This window comes from Mixophyes fleayi, chromosome 6 (assembly GCF_038048845.1).
Source record: "Mixophyes fleayi isolate aMixFle1 chromosome 6, aMixFle1.hap1, whole genome shotgun sequence".
Taxonomy (NCBI): Eukaryota; Metazoa; Chordata; class Amphibia; order Anura; family Limnodynastidae; genus Mixophyes; species Mixophyes fleayi.
Genome location: NC_134407.1, coordinates 34,533,132 through 34,550,451, shown reverse-complemented (window position 1 = coordinate 34,550,451; position 17,320 = coordinate 34,533,132). Strand labels below are relative to the sequence as shown.

At 39.0% G+C, this 17,320-nt stretch overlaps 1 protein-coding gene across 4 annotated transcripts in view; it reads right to left on the bottom strand.

Annotated features, from left to right (window-relative positions):
- SEMA4G (semaphorin 4G) overlaps nucleotides 1–17,320 on the bottom strand; it is a 507,048-nt gene that overhangs the window by 341,371 nt on the left and 148,357 nt on the right. For 3 of the 4 annotated variants that reach the window (XM_075216260.1, XM_075216261.1, XM_075216262.1), the window contains one exon: nucleotides 5,037–9,654. The exons of the other annotated variant lie outside the window; for it this stretch is intronic. The gene's annotated coding sequence lies outside the window, so the exon portion shown is untranslated. Of the gene's footprint in view, nucleotides 1–5,036; nucleotides 9,655–17,320 lie in introns of those variants that run through there. 4 annotated transcript variants of the gene reach the window in all.

Genomic DNA, 17,320 nt, shown 5'->3' with positions numbered 1-17,320 from the left:
TAGGGGAGGTGTGAGGGGCATGCGATGACGTGTTGATGGGCATGTGGGAGAGGTGCATGTGATAGCATGCTGATGGACATGTAGGTGAGGGGCATGTGGGAGAGGTCGGATGGACATGTGGAGGTCTTAGTGCATGTAAGTGTTTTGTGACAAGTGCTGGTTTGAAGCCATGTGGCACTATTTTGTAGGAAGTGGGAGGTGCTTTGGACGAATGACATGGGCGTGTCTAAGGTATTTTGTAGGCTGTTTTTCTTTAAATTAAGAGTAATGTGCACCCTTTTGAAGGTTTGAGATAAAGTAAATCAGGTTGTCCATCACTGCTTTAGTTTCTAAAGAAGTTTGAAATTTATTACCTGACTTAAAGGTGGAGATGTCTCTGACACAAAGTAGAGGCAGCGTTATTTTGCCTAAGTGTCCCTATACACCTATGGGTTTGGACACATTTTCTATAATGCAGTGAAACACAGGTAGATATTGAATGCAACACAATCCACTTCAAAGAACGCACTGAACACTGTGTATGGACACACTGATTATTTTCACAACCAAATTAATAAAAAACTCTGATCTCATGTGTTTAGCATGCAAATAACACATTTAAATGATATGACTAGGTATGGAATCTTAGTGATGGGCCTGGTTCCTAGTAATGCTTCAACATGCCAATATCACTGGCTAGATTAGCAAATTAGCCCCAAATCTCTGTGTATCATCCAGTATGTAGCTGAAAGCTGACCACGGACATCCATGTATTCAATACTTGCTCTATACAAGAACATGCCCATGTGATCTGGCCACTCAGAGCGCAGAACGGCAGAATCTGTCCAATGCGAGCACAGCGACTGGGCCTAGATGCAGGTTCAGGCTGTGCGACTATGTGTGACCAGCATAAAAGGTTAGATAGCATCACAAAATGATCACATTTGTGTGTGTAGGGCTGGTGTCATGCCACCCTTCCCTAAAATTAAGGCACAGGATTCAGATCACACCGGTGGGATATTCAGTGTACAGCAGGTATACCTAATAATGTGATCATTTGTGAAACTAAATAAATACTATTTATTTGATGTTAAAATATTATAAAAATATGTTATGACAAAATATCCTATAGAAACAATAAGGAAAAAATACAAATACATATATGCACTTTTGAACGATCACACCTGTTAAAATTAATTTCTCCTGCATTTCCTCCTGGAAAGGACAAACTTGTCCCCATGCCTTCAAGCTGGATAGACACTAGAGAAAATTTCTCCTGATGCAATATCTACCAAGAACTGAAAGTCTTGATCAGCATGCTGACTCGTATGTACACACTATATATACTTTACACGATTTACCTTCAGATCTGTGCTCATCTGTCATAACCATCTGCTGAGAAGATTGTGACTCTGGAAACTCTAAGATCTGCCTACACTGCTGGTCGTGAGTACATACACACTGCAGGATTTGCCCGGCATCTTTCCATCATTTAGAGAGATTTTTTTGGCCAGTTATAAAATCAAATGACATACGATGTGCCTTGGTATGAGAAAACATGATTGTTGGTGCGTACACACTAATGCAATATCAGACCCAACACTCGTTTATTGTGTGATTGGCACGATAACGGGGTGATAAACCTGTAGTGTGTACCCAGCTTTAACCTCTTCCTAATGGATACAGCGTTACGGATAGCAGGGTTACCATTGGAATAAAAAAATGTACTTTGTGTTTATGACGTATTTTTTGTTGTTTGGGAAATTTATTTTTACAGATCTGTGAAAAAAAGGCCTATAGCCAACAATAAATAAATACACAAACATTTACCAAACTTCTCCATTGATATAATTCACACCAGCAGAAAAAAAGCTACACAGACTAGTAAACAAGTATCTGAAATGGGCTATTCATTCTGTCACAAATGCTATTCATTCTGTGAAGATTGCATTTCATATCCCGAAGGTTTTGCTTTTTGCTACATAGAAACGCTATTGTTTAACAGTCCTATTTATAGAACCATTGTATCTCTAGAACAATTTCTCGTTTGTCAACTTCTGCATGTCAATTAATTTACTGCTTATAGTACGGCTGAGTGTTTGTAAACTTGTATAATACCACATCTGCATACACATGCAATGGAACACATAGTTCAAATTGTGTGACTGTTGGCAGATAGACGTTTTGTCAAAGTACCAGGCAGATAAGTTTTCTTTAGAAATTTCACAGGAAAATATCAGGCTTCACTGAGGTCCCAACATTCTGATTTTTTTTAAACATTTCAATAATCATTAGAACATTAGAAACCCATCTCTTATTTATAGGTATGCAGATAATTATGATGGCACAACTGAATAGCCATAGATCCTAGTGTAATGAAATTGCAAACTGGTGGCTAATGGTGTAATTATATAAAGTGTACACCACAAGAGGGCATCAAAGCAGTAGATGCTTAGGGGTCTATTTATAAAAGTGAGAAAACTCATTTTAATATTTTCTCACTAAATGCCTGCTCCCATGTGCTCATGTATGAACCCGTTGAGCCGGGTCACATCATCGCAGATGAACTCACACTGACAGCTTCCATGTGCTCATGTATGAACCCGTTGAGCCAGGTCACATCATCGCAGATGGACTCACACTGGCAGCTTCCATGTGCTCATGTATGACCGTTGAGCCAGGTCACATCATCGCAGATGGACTCACACTGGCAGCTCCCATGTGCTCATGTATGAACCCGTTGAGCCAGGTCACATCATCGCAGATGAACTCACACTGGCAGCTTCCATGTGCTCATGTATGAACCGTTGAGCCAGGTCACATCATTGCATATGGACTCACACTGGCCTCTGGAGTATCACTCAGTTGTTCCGACGATATTTTAACGAGAAATTGCAGCAATAGTAGATTTTCTATCGCTGTTAAAAACATACTTGCCCACTCTCCTGGATTTTCCAGGAGACTTCTAAACTCCAGATAGGACTCCTGTGAGAACGACCTCCCAAGCAGGCCGTTCTCCCGGGAGTACGGGAGACCTATCAGGTCATTATCCCCTTCCTAGTGAAGTGGGCAGGATAGGGGCTTCCACGACACGATTTGGCAAGTATGTTTATAAGCTACAAAAGACAATCTCAGCATAGTGATATACCCGCTAGTAAGGGAATATGTCTATCATTTTATCAGTCTCCATATTCCCACAAATTAATTTCATTTTTTAAGAATTTTTGCAGTAATTTAAGGATATTTTCCCCCAGTACAGAGCTAGACAAGACATATATCTGATAAGTACTGCTGATATCTTGACCCCTTTCCTTTGGCAGCTGATTACACCTGACGACAGACCTTTATAGTCTGGAAATGTGTCTAGACTGTGTAGACTGTGGGTAAGAAATGAAAAAGTACATAGGAAGATAACCTTGCTCTTTGTATAATCAAGTGCACAAATATTTGATTGATGCAGTTTTAAGGCACCAACATAGTTTAACATGCTGATTACATTTTAAGTTCATTGTTCATTCACACTTTGTAGATAACACAGGTTCACCAACTCCACACCGATATACTGTATCTTCAATGCAGTAGGTATAAGAAAAGAAAAAAAAAAAAAGATACTGGACATAGTTACTGAAGAAAAACACTTCGAGTTACATTACTTAAAAATAAATATATTTCAGTTAAACTGTACATATCACTTTACAATGGTAATGGGGGTCAGTCTTATTACAGTTCACAGAATGCAAGTAAGTGCATAATGAATACTGTACACATAGGGGGATAAACATCCAATACATAATATACATGTGGCCATAGATTAAACAATGTGAATATTTCTATATATATATTTTCTAGAAGAGTAGTTAACAAATCAAATGTCATTCTAAAGGGAGCCTACTACAGCAAGAAACACATACTATTTAGGTGGATTTATCAAAACTATACAGGAAAAGTGGAGGTATTGCCATAACAACCAGATCCTAGCTATCATTTTCTATACTAGATAAATGATAGCTAGTATCGGATTGGTTGCTATAGGCAACACCTCCACTTTGCTAATTAGAAGGTTTGATAAAAAATACCCCTTAGTGTTAAATTTACACATACTTTTAGCATAGCATTTGTTATGTACTTTGGCTTTTATTGCATTCTGTAACAGCCACTGTCAGACTTAAATGTCACATGTAATTTACTCCAGTCTATAGAAATGTGTACCTTACAAGTACTTAACACCTACACACAGTAGAGGCAGCCATTTTGTAAATTCGGCTAATATGAATGAGATTACAGCCTATCAGTTTATTACATACTTACCAACTTATGAAATTTGTTTTCCAGGAGCCTGCCGGGGAGGTGGGCATGATGGGGGGGGGGGGGGGGGCTCCAAAATCGTGTCATTTTGGACCCACCCCCATGACATAATAAATATATTACCGCGATTCCTGGTGAATCGCAGTGTTTTGTATCTAATTCTGCCCACTTCACTAGGAAGTGGGCAGATCCAGGAGATTGCCACACTCTTCCAGGAGTCCGTGGCCACACTCTTCCAGGAGTCCGCAAAATGCGGGAGTCTCACGGACATTCCGGGAGAGTTGGCAATTATGGTTTATTAGGAACTAATTGCGGATTGCACATCATGGCTAAGTGAAGCTAATAGTAGACTGAAATCTGATGAAACGGCTGCTTGTGCTACGTGTGGGTGACAGGTAATGGGAGAAAAGGAAAATAGAACAGACCTGTTCCCTTATTTTAAATACAGAGAATCATGTCAGGCTGCAGGAACTGATCCAAGCAGAGACAATTGTTTCAGTGACCTTTTATGGATGAATACTGTCAGTCTGCATTAATCTGGATAGTGGACAAAAAAACCCCTCAATTGTTCTTTATTCTCCATCAAGAACACTGGAAAGTTTCAGGCTAAAATATGTGTTAACCGTTCCAAACTTTAGGACACATTCACATCTATGTGTCAAGTGAACATACCAAAAACGCATAAAAAAGTATTTGTGGTATTGAGTTATCTAATGGAAAATGCAGCTTGATGCATTAGAAACAGGGCAAAGCAATGTATTATGCGGTTAATGCAAATATGTGACTGGTGCATCAGAAATTAAAGTATTACATTTTTGTGTCAGTTGTATAGCACTGCTGAATACCAACTTTAAATATGTAAGTATTACAAAACCGCACCATCTACACATATATAGGAAGTAGGCTTTCAAACTGTACAATAATGCTTCTGGCGGATAAGATTTACTGACACAGGCTGAAAAGTTTAGGATATGTAAATCCATAGGATTTATTTTTTTAAATGTAATATTATATTCAACGTACAATATCACATATTTGAAAGCATTAAACAAGCATTCTCAAAGTCTATTTGACACATTTTGGTAAGTATAGTCCAAAAACTAATGTAAGCGAATTGACCTGTATAAAAGTTATGTCAGGCATTCACTTTGCATCAATTTTGACTGTGGCTGTAGCGTTCTGAAAAATACGATGGAGTTTCTATGGGAACGCTCATGAAGAACATTGTACAGTACTCACCAGGGAAGCCTTGAGACGGTAATAAACATGCTTCAAATACTCTGTTAAAAGCAAGACAGTTGTCCATGTAACTTGTGTGGTTTTTCAATGCCCTTATGAGCCTATGGAAAATGTAAATGTCACTGATAATACTGTGTGTTAGCTGTTCCATTTACTAACAAAACTAAGATCTTACAAAGTTTTATATTCCAATATTAAGAATAGGATTAAAGCTGCAATCCCATATATTTTTTTTCTCTCTCGTAAGGTTTGTACTTTTATAATATGAAATTGAGGATGTCCTCCTATATCTCAATCTTTCCATTGCAAAATCTCTGTAGTGGAGATTGATATGGCTGTCAATGCACTATACTGCCTCTCAGCTAGAAGCATTTAGTCATGCTCTCCCTGAAGAGCGTGTAACCAGGTCACTGAGTCAGCCAGTCTGTCAGGAATCTCCTCAGTGGTCACATGATGGCAGAAGACAATGATGGTTGTGGGGAGGTAAAGTTGGTGAGCCAAGAAAGTGCATGGTGAGCAGATGGGCATTCCAAACCCTCTCTGCTCACTATATCAAATGTTATGTGACTATAGCTGCCATACTAAATCATATGACATTTAGCAAATTTTAAATCATTAATAGAAGCTTGAAGAAAAAAAAAATGAGGTGTCCTCTAACAGACAGCCAGAATGATTACTTTATAAACACAAAATCAAAACATGAATCCCTTTTTTGTGGGATTGCAGCTTTAGAGGCAAAGAGGATTTCATTTTGACATGAGAAATTCATCCCAGGTGGCACCATCCTATGGATGGCAGAGACAAGGTTCTCACCTTGCTACACTGGATTCCAATCTGTGTTTCTCTACCTTCCTTCGAACTGGTTTGATGGCCACAAACATGTTTGTAGGTAACTAGTAAGACCCCGTCCATGTTTGATGATGGCCATTAAAGCATGTCTTGGAGCATATCCAATGGTGACTGCCAGGGAGAGAAAAGCAGGAAAGGAAGTACTCTTCTGCCCATAGAGATGTCCTCTCCTCTCGCTGGGTGAGTCACATTGCTCACTCCTGCAGTGAGTGGCTTGTGAACTGAGTGATGAGATTGGAATGTACGTGATGCCTTAGTCAGTAGGATGCCCGTGGATGTTTCTGTTGAATGCGACTTTTACAACCATCAGGCTGAGGGAGTTGCTGAAATAAACTTGTGAGAAACAAGGGAAAACATGTTTTTCATGTTCTATGTGCACATAATTACATTAGAAGCCAAGAAAAATAACTTGAACAGCACAAATGTTTAGACAACTGATTGCATGTCATCATACCTAGGAAGGGAATATGTAAGTGTCAGTGAAGACAAAAAATATACTTATTTATTATATTGATGCTGATCTATCAATATGATATCGACTTATCCATGCTAAGATCTGATTCAGCAGCAACTATAGATTATAGGTACACTTTACAGTCAAAATGTAGAATTATTCTATATATTCCTGCAGTCATCTGTTATTACAATCAGATGTTTTAAATGTAAGTCATTAGGGTAAGAGGCAGATTTGAAGCCGGCTCAGGCATAGTATATATTTCTTTTGTAGGGGACTAGCTTAGTGTAGGGTTAGGGTGGATTTGGAACTAGTTTAATCATTGCAAACCCAATGTGAGACTCTGACTATAACCCTAACTCTAACCTACCTCCTGAGTACACCTAGTGATTGGGAAGAGGTGCTAGGAGAGAGGGATTAGGGAATGTGATAAAGCTATCACACATTTTAATGTAGTAGCAGTGTTTTTCATGGATTATGAATTTCATATGTTCCCTACATCAGTCCAAGCGCTGTCTGGATTCTACTTATTTCCATGCAGCATAAATATTGCTCAGAAAACAATTGTTATATTGTGAAATATGCAGTTTGTTGGGTGCAGTATATAGAGTAACAAGTCGCGGTGTAGCATATGCGATTGGTTGGGTGAGACTTTATCCATGGACGAATGGTTTGCAGGGATGAGTGTCTCTGTAAAATAAAGCTAAAGCAACACACCCGATTTAAAATTGAAAATAATTAAACAAAAATAAAGGTGTACACAAAAAAACAAATTGATTAATATTCTCTGATACTACTCTTCGTACTTGTGAGTTATTTACTATTCAATTTATAGCAATTTAAAACTATTAATATTTTTGCATCATTTATAGAGAAAAATAAATATCTGGTTAAAATTATTTCAAAACTCTTTTTTGATTCAATTGTACATTCCTATAAAGAAATATATATTTGTTATAGATACATTATTGTTTTGGATATGTATAGTCATTTACTCCATTTACAGGGCCACTATTGTGGAAAAAAAAAAAGTTATGATCCTAAAGGATAGGGTAAGATAAAAGGTAAATAGAACATTTTCCTCTTTCTTCTATTGATTTGGAAGTCACTGTATGCTTCCGGTCCTCAGCACCTACGTACAAAGTTAGTAAACAAGTCCTTAATATATAATGTGGTTCACTTATAGAAAATCAGACGACCTTAGCAGGTAGTCACTTTATAAATACAGTTGCACGGTGTAATTTTTGGAGGTTGTCCATAAAATATTCATTGTGAATTGCAACACTGTCACTACATCTTTGTTTTTAGAATGCCAATCTCTTGCTCACTATGATGCTAGCTAAAAAGTCTGGCGTTCTTTACTAGTAGTTGTGAAAAGCCTTTGTGGAATAAAATTATGATGGTCTGAAGATTACACGGATACAAAAACAACGAGATAATGCCTAATATATATTGTGAAACATATAAAGTGTTGATATTGGTAAAACAAAGTGAATTAATCTTGTACAGACATTATGTACTACTATTCACCGTTATTTGAGGTTAGGTGTAAGAACACAGAAACATAAATCGTTATTAAATACAACCTGTCGGATGCAAAAATTAAAAAATGCTTTTGAATACAGCATACCTCAAATAAATGTGTTTTTAAAGTTAATGTATGTCTATTTATTAATAGATGCTTCAGAAGAGAATGCTTGGAATAGCTTGGCTACACTTATACTGGCCCTATCGCTAAGATTCTGTTTGGCACTTTGGCTGCAGTTGTGAAACTGCTTTTGTTCTATGGTACTTTGCTACACTTGCTATTGAGTCACGCTACAGCATACTGTGTCAATGTCAGAGGTTCCGAGAAGATAGTGTAGCGCTTCCTATAGAGACTGGCGTCTATAGATGGCCTGACGGGTCTCATGCCATCATATGCTACAACCGCAGAGCACTGTCACAAGTGTAGCCTTAGCATAACTCCCATGACTTTAAGGCTTGTCTGGGGCAAATGAGCCCTGTAATTCAACAGCCACCACTTACAAATGCAGCATTATTTTGGCAAAACTATTAAAAATAAACCAAAACAGTCTGTGTGCTGAGAAAGGCTATGGTAAACAGAAGTTAGATCTTTCCGAGAGTACTTGGATGCAGAGACACTAACATAAACAACCTGTGGTTTCCTCGCAAAAAATAAAAGGGTATCAGACACCAAGCAGAGAATAGAATATTGACTCAACGTGCAAAAGGTTGACAAGCAGGGACCTCGCTTTACGAGTGACAATACCGCTGCACGACGGTGCTCAGTCGTGGTAATGCAGATGCCAGTGACACGGGGTGATTAAAGGACTGCGTGTTCGCTTTAGTAGCAGTATCGACAATCTAGTTCTGTGACATTTTTTCATTTTGTTTCACAGGAAGGTGCAATCATTATTCAAAAATCCATCACTCCATCTAAAGTGCTTTATTCAGCATTTGTGAGGTTTTCAAGCAAGCTGAAAAAAAACCCAGCAGATGTGTTGTGGTCCAGGGGCATTCTGGGAGATAATTCCTGCTTGTGCGTGTACGATTTTCTGACTTGCCATTGTCACTGGAATATCCTCGCATTAAAGTGTGTGCAATCACCCCAGAGGTATCAAGAGGACAGCTGGTGCCATTAGCCGACCATCTTGAATAATTAGCTTCTAAATCAGCAGATGCAGTCATTGACACTTCGTTCAAGTCTAGATTGTTTTATAATCACCACCACATTATAAAAAGCTCCGCTGCCACGTGCTTCCAATCCTGCTGCCATCTCCGCTTTTCAGTTTCCTCCTCTCGTGGCTGAATACTGTATGCATGTCCTTGAGTGAAAACAAACCCAAATCATTAAATCATCAATGCTATTAACATTTGTGAACATAGACTAATGCAAGAATGTTGTCTGGATTATACACTGCTTTTTCACTATTTTATTAACAACTTGATGACTGGAGGGTTTCCCTTCATGACAATACCAGGCTTCACTTTTTGGGATGTGTCAATTTAAAGTTTGCTAGTTTTGCTTTTAGAAGATACAGGTTTCTTTTGGCAGCTAATTGGAACAGATATACATTTTTATTCCATTGCATTACCTTGGAGAAAGCAGAAAAACAAAACAACCGTTTAATTACAGTAATCAGAGCAGCCTCTGAAATTACCAAATAAATGTACTTTATTCAAGATCTGGAGGTATATTTACTAAACAGCAGGTTTGAAAAAAATGGAGATGTTGCCTATAGCAGCCAATCAAATTCTAGTTATCATTTATTTAGTACATTCTACAAAATGACACCTAGAATATGATTGGTTGCTATAGGCAACATCTCCACTTTTTCAAACCCACGGTTTAGTAAATCACAGCCTGGGGCATTGTATGGGAGTGGTCAGTTGTGGAAGTGAGTTGATATACGGTGGTTTGCCAAACTTCCACTTCTCCTACTGCTTTCATTGTGAAGCTATCAAATTCCACTCAGTTATATTTTCCATACCGCCAATTCTAAATTTCCACTTTGACCAACTGGGAGTGGAAGGAAGCTACTGAAACTGGAGACTAAAGTTCTCATTTAAAGGGAAAATAAACTTTTGGACAACCCCTGCTGATTTAAGCATTCATCCCCATATAACCCTTCAGTGGTTTAGCCCATTTCCCAGCATTCAGCTTCAGTTTTGACAACATGCAGCAGAGAGCCCTGTCAGTGTTGGCGGATTAAACTTGTCTCAGCTATTTAAGCAACTGGGATGGGGTATGTGTATTGTACATAGCAGTTGTTTAGATTGCCCATGGCTCATCTGATTTAAACAGATATGCACCCTCTCGGTTGTCCTCAACTCTGTCCTCAGCAAGCTGTCAGCAGTGCTGGACCTGGAGCCAAACAACACAACAGTGGGGGACCCACAAGGTGGAATGGGGGATTCACAGAGGGATTTCACTGGATGAAGTGGGTTGTTGTACAATTACCAGAGGATGTCTAAAAGTATAACTCCTTTAAAGTTTCATAAAAAAACCCAGCAAGTTTCTATATGAACATATACAGTAAAGGCAAAATCTACAACAACCAACAAAAAACTAATGTTATATTTACACCACTCGGATTGGACAGGTTAACTCTGGACCCCCCAAACATCCCTGGTCAGGCTGCAGCCTCAACCATATCAGCTCCTGGTTTGTAAACCAAGTTTATTTGTCATTCCCTTTGAATACAACCACAAACTCGCACATTTGTTATCCCAAAGGAGTCAATTGTTGAGCAGGAAACTTTTGGCAGATCTAGTAGAACAAATTCTCTGGTTCTCTTAATCTCAAACAAACCCCAAGAACTGGAAGAAAACATTAAGCATCATTGGCATTCACAGTGCTATATAAAGATCCTGTTTTGTTAAGCTTTGGGCACATTTCTATGGAATAGTGATTTGTTTTCATGGGGTGAATCAGTAACAGTTAAATAGCGTTTAAATGCAAATGATTGTGCTAAGCAGAGTACAATAAAAGTGTATTTGCTGCCAAATACAGTGGTCAAAAAGGAAATGTAGAAGTGGTAGTAGGGAAAATATAAATGGATGGAGATTTTATTATTTATATATATATATATATATATATATATATATATATATATATATATATATACACATACACATACACACATAAACATGTACAAGTAAAGGGTCTGAGTTATTTCTAAATGTAGTCATTTAATACAGAGAATCTTATTTCTTTACATGTATTAGGTTTAAAGGGAACGACCATCAGGATTAATCCCTATTGAAAATTAATGTGACGCTCTTAGTGCTGTGGTCAGCATACAACATACATAGCATTATACTTAATGACCAGCATATGTATACACAATATATTATAAATATAGCAGGCAATTCAGTTTCATTGACTTCCTTTGCTGCTACCTACAAATGAAAATGTGTTTTATATATTATTGTTAAAAACCATAATAAGAAATTGGAGGCTTAATTTATAGTACACAATAGATAAAGAGAAGTTCATGGAGCCCACCCCAAATGTCTTACCCATATTTTGCATCCCAATCCATAGGTTGGGAATATGCAAGTGTAGACAAGCCCTAAAGAACAGCAAGCAAGTAACAAACATCTGAATTCGCTGGAGTGATATATTTCCCCCAACTTTTGCATAATTTAATTTCAAATAATTAATGAGAACATTTAATATGGATATGTGACTCTTACATACGGATCATGCATGTAGGAGTTACTTATGTTTAACAATAGTTTTGCCAATAAGCAATAAGTGAATTCAATTGTCTTTTTTACAGTGAATATTTGAATGAGCCAGCACAATGATTCGATGGATCTGTCCAGAGCGATGGAGTGAGCAATGATTTGATGACCTGAGCAGAAATGACTCATCTAATTTGCAATAAAATCATTCTGAGAGATAACTTAGCTTGGAAGATGCCCAAACTGGAAAGCAACGCTCACAATTTATATTTCACTGCAGTTGTTTCATAGGTTTTGGCAGAAAGGGAGCTGCTGTAACACCAAGTCCTAATCAAGAAGGGAGACCTTAGAGGACGCTTCTCACATTTTAATGTAAATTCAGCCTTTACATTGAGCTACCAGAACTTTATCTGTCAGAGGCAAACTACATTGAAGATACTATTCTTAAAGGGTTTATTCACCATGGAACAATATCCTAACTAATAAGTCTTCCCCAGCACAGCAATTCCTCTGGGACCTCACAATTACCAATATCTATTTCCGAGCCAAGAGAAGGTTATAAAACAAAAAAAAAAAAAAAGGATAGGATAGGATAGGATAGGATAGTGGTTAGCACTCCTGCTTCACAGCACTGGGGTCATGAGTTTGATTCCCAACCATGGCCTTATCTGTGTGTAGTTTGTAAGTTCTCCCTGTGTTTGTGTGCTCCAGGTTCCTCCCACACTCCAACAACACAGTAGTAGGTTAATTGGCTGCTATTAAATTGACCCTAGTCTCTCGGTCTGTGTGTGTAATTTTAGAAATTTAGGCTGCAAGCTCCAATGGGGCAGGGACTGATGTGAGTACTCTGTACACCGCTGTTATATAAATAGCTGGTGATGATTACAGGATACAGTAAAATTATTTTAAACATGTTATTTAAACTTGGAGAAAACTGAACATTGAAATTAATTTCATTAAAACAAACTTGGACAAATGTAATTATAAATTAGTGTTTTGTTATGTTACTCCGACCTTAGTTATGCTGTGATTTGTGAAGAGCCTGCGTTGTGGACTTGCAACAGGGACACTGGCAGGACAGAAAAATAGCCTGAAACATACTATAACATGGGTAAAATGGAAGGTTCTAGAACATACTTACCTACTTTCTTCAGCTCCCTTCCGGGAGCCAGCCAGTGGAGGGGGGCGTGAAGGGGCGGGGTGGCCGAAATCGCGTCATTTCGGCCCCGCCCCCTGTGACGTCATGACGCAAATTGCGTCATTTGACAGCGGGGGCGGGGCCAAACGCCGCGATTCACCGGGAATCGCGGCGTTTGGGATCTAATTCTGCCCACTTCACTAGGAAGTGGGGCACTTCCTAGTGAAGTGGGCAGAATTCGGGAGATTGCCACACTCGCCCGGGAGTCCGGGAGACTCTCACAAAATGCGGGAGTCTCCCGGACATTCCGGGAGAGTTGGCAAGTATGTTCTAGAATCTGGATTATTGGAATAAATAGGAAGATGTTTAAGTACACTTGGCACCCACAGGGAAGTGGCAACTTTATGTCAAATGAATATCCTTGTTTTCTTTTTTGATAATAAGAAACCTATATCATAGCAGCAGATACATGCACTTGCAGCAGGGGAGGGCTGGCAAATTTTAGCTCAGAGGTCAAGACTCGAATTAGCAGCCTATTAGGAACACTTTAAAGGGAAAAAAATGCATCTGGTCCAGTGACTGAGCTTATGATGGGACCGGCCCATGCAGCAAACAAGGCTGCTGCATGAAAATGTGTGATTAATATATCGCCTCCCAATAACCTGCTCTGTGCACAGCCCTTATTATCTAGACGTACTAAGAGATAAGCAGCTTGCTGGATTATCATCTTTTATATAAAATAATATGAAAAAAAACATTTTGGGTCACAGTCAGAGTTTCACTTTGGGTTTGAGCCAACATAAGTGGTGGTCAGTAATGACAGCCTAGAGTGATGGGTGTCATTAATGGAGCCACACTGTCAGCATCATCCTATGGGTCCAGCATGGGGACAGGAATCGGTTGATTCAGTTCCTGCTCTCCTGATCAGTTAAACACAGCGTTGAATGCGATGCCTGAGCGAATCAGCGTTCAGTGCTTGATAATTGCTAAGGAACCTGATCTCACTGAGAGGTCATTGGGATTCCTTGATATGTAGGAGTCAGTTTAGGAGGTACAAGTCATATCTCACCCCAACACCAAAGGCTATTAGATCCAGTGAACTTGCTGTGAATCGCTGCTTACATGTAAGCTGTTAGATCTATATAACAATCGATCTACTGGGGTGATCCACCAGACCCTCCCCTCCTCTCATTATAAAGTGTCTCCCATGTTAGAAAACTATAAAAAGAAATAAAAATAATTAAAACAAAACAAAAAAAAAAAATCTTACATTTTTAAAAACAAACTATACCCCTTCCTCTGCTAAAACCGCATCTGACATATTTTGTGATACTCGCTCATTTCACGTCATACTCGCACAAAACTGTTTGTGTGTTGTATAATGATGATTGCCCCAAAACCCCCCAATGGAGCCAGATCCCCAATACTGGGCCTCCTAATCCTGGATCTATCTTTACTTATCTCCACCCTATATATTTGTACATGTAGGTAAATTGTACCCGATATGCAGCGGCATTATAGCATCAACAAGACAAAAACATTAACATATACACCTCTATCCCCAGCCTTTTAATTGTATCAGAATATGTATATGTATAATGTAGACCTATTTGGTATTAATATTTCAGGTGAAAATATTTGGGATTGCATCATCTAAAATTTTTATCTAATAAAATATTAAAGTAAAATTTGCTAGTTTATAAAACCCATAAAAACAGATATACACAAATTTTCAGCAGCTTCAGGTTTTCCCTCGAACCAACATTTAACATTACATTTTTCTTTCTATAACAAAGAAGTTGGGTTTTGCCGAAAACGAACGTTAAACTGCTCTCTGGATTTAAAAATGAATCAACCTTATTTTAATCCCAGAGGGAAAAACAGACTTAGTCTATTGTTACAAATGCGTAAAGTACTTCTGTAAAATATGATGTTCTGCAAATTTCACTGAAGACAATGAGACAAGAGGTTCAGGGATTTGGCGTTGCTGCAATTTTACAATATATGAATTTTATAGCTTATGATTTATTTTAAAATATAGAACCACCTAGTGATTAAATACTGGCTATCTCATGGTACTAGAGTGGGTGAGAAGGCTCCTGAGGGTGAATGTCTGAGGTCAGGAAGTATTTTTAGGAGAAGGCGTTCAATTAATTTGCAAGTGAAGGATAATATGGAATTTTGCCATTTAGAACAGTTTGGAAGTTGCCAAAAGAAATTACAAATGAAAATGCTGGTTTAGTTTATTGGCTTGTCTTGGAAGAAGAGATACTGCAATGGTATTTAAAATAAACTGTCAAGAGAGATTATTTCCTGTAAAAAACCACTATCTGTATGGCCCACTATCTTCAAAATGTGGTATAATAAATTACATTATGGGCGAGTTCACACTTTAGTCCATTTGGATGACTCACTAGTAACCGCTAATCAACTATCGCCACCCTCCTCCCCATGCCTCTATTTAAGTACTACAGTCCATGAAGCATGTATGACTCAGCAGATCAGAGCACTCTCCACACTCGGCAAAAAGACAATAAAAAAAGGGATAGGTTTTTATGTAGCGTTACCATATATAAACATGACTCCATACTATATACTTTGAGAGATGATACAGCACCATTAAAATATACAAACATACATGATTCTAAGACTGTGTTACTGAATCACTTTGGAGGGACACATTATTTTAGTATAATACCCCACACCAATTATAGTCTCACTCATCACGTTGTCATTGTCAAGTAAAGAATATCTCCAGCCACAAATAATTTTTGCTCACCAAATAGAATTACAGGGTCATTTTCTAAAAGAACACACATTCAAGAAATGCTGCCCTAGATCTCAGTTGTCTGTATTGTCCAGCGGTAAGGCTGGGTACACATTACAGGTTTTTCAGCTGACTAATGGATCAATTGAGCGATAAACGAGCATTCGGGCCAATATCGCATTTAGTGTGCATACTTAAATGATGAGCGATAGTCGTTCCAAAGTACCGATCATAGTTTCATTTGATTGTTCAGCAGAACTAGAACTCTCGTTACAATCCTGCAGTGTGTATGCGCTCACAATTAGGAACTCCAGAGAGTTTACAGAGTCATGACCTTTTCGGCTGACGGTTATGACAGATGAAAAGCACAGATCTGAGGGTAAATCTTTTAAAACATGTATAGTGTGTACACATGAATAGTCATGCTGATCGTGACTTTTTTTTATTTTTTTCAGTCATTGGTACAATTGTTGTAAAAAATACATTGGTCAGAAAATTCTGTAGTGTGTACCCAGCCTGAAGTTGGGTACACATCTATGCAATCTTGAAAGTCCCGATGACCATGCTGATTCCTGTGTACAAATCTATACAATTTACCTTCATAGATTCCAACTTCGCAATATAGCCCGCATCCGACCCTTCCTCTCACAAGACGCCACTAAAACCATCATCCATGCACTCATCATCTCCCACCTCGACTACTGCAACCTTCTCCTCACTGGCCTCCCCCTCTCTCATCTCGCCCCCCTCCGCTCTGTACTCAATGCGGCTGCTCGACTCATCTTTCACTCATGCCGCTCCTCCTCTGCGTCCCCTCTCTGCCTTGCCCTTCACTGGCTCCCCATCCCCTACAGAATCCTCTTCAAACTCCTCACCACCACTTACAAAGCTCTCTCCCAGTCTACTGCCCCCTACATCTCTGACCTCCTCACCATTCACACTCCAGCCCAATCTCTGCGCTCTGCTACTGACCGTCGCCTCTCTTCCACTCTCATTACCACTTCCCACTCCAGAAGCCAAGACTTTTCCAGAGCTGCCCCCCTACACTGCAATGACCTCCCTCTCTCCATCCGTCTCGCTCCCAATCTGTGCTCCTTCAAACGAGCACTTAAAACTCACCTGTTTCTTAAAGCCTACCAATCATCCACCTAACCCCTCACCTACTCTGCTAGCTCTTCCCTCTCTCCCCTACCGCTCCCTCTCGTGTCTGTTTTGTCCACCCTCCCTTAGGTTGTAAGCTCGTATGAGCAGGGCACTTCTTCCCTCGTGTCTCCACACCTGTTCTTCTGCTCCGTCCTTACTCCATTTGTCTGTCCTGGAGTTTCTGAAGCATTGGTACTTTGTGTTTACTGTTCTGTACTGTTTAACCCTGTATGGTTTACTGTTTGTACTATGT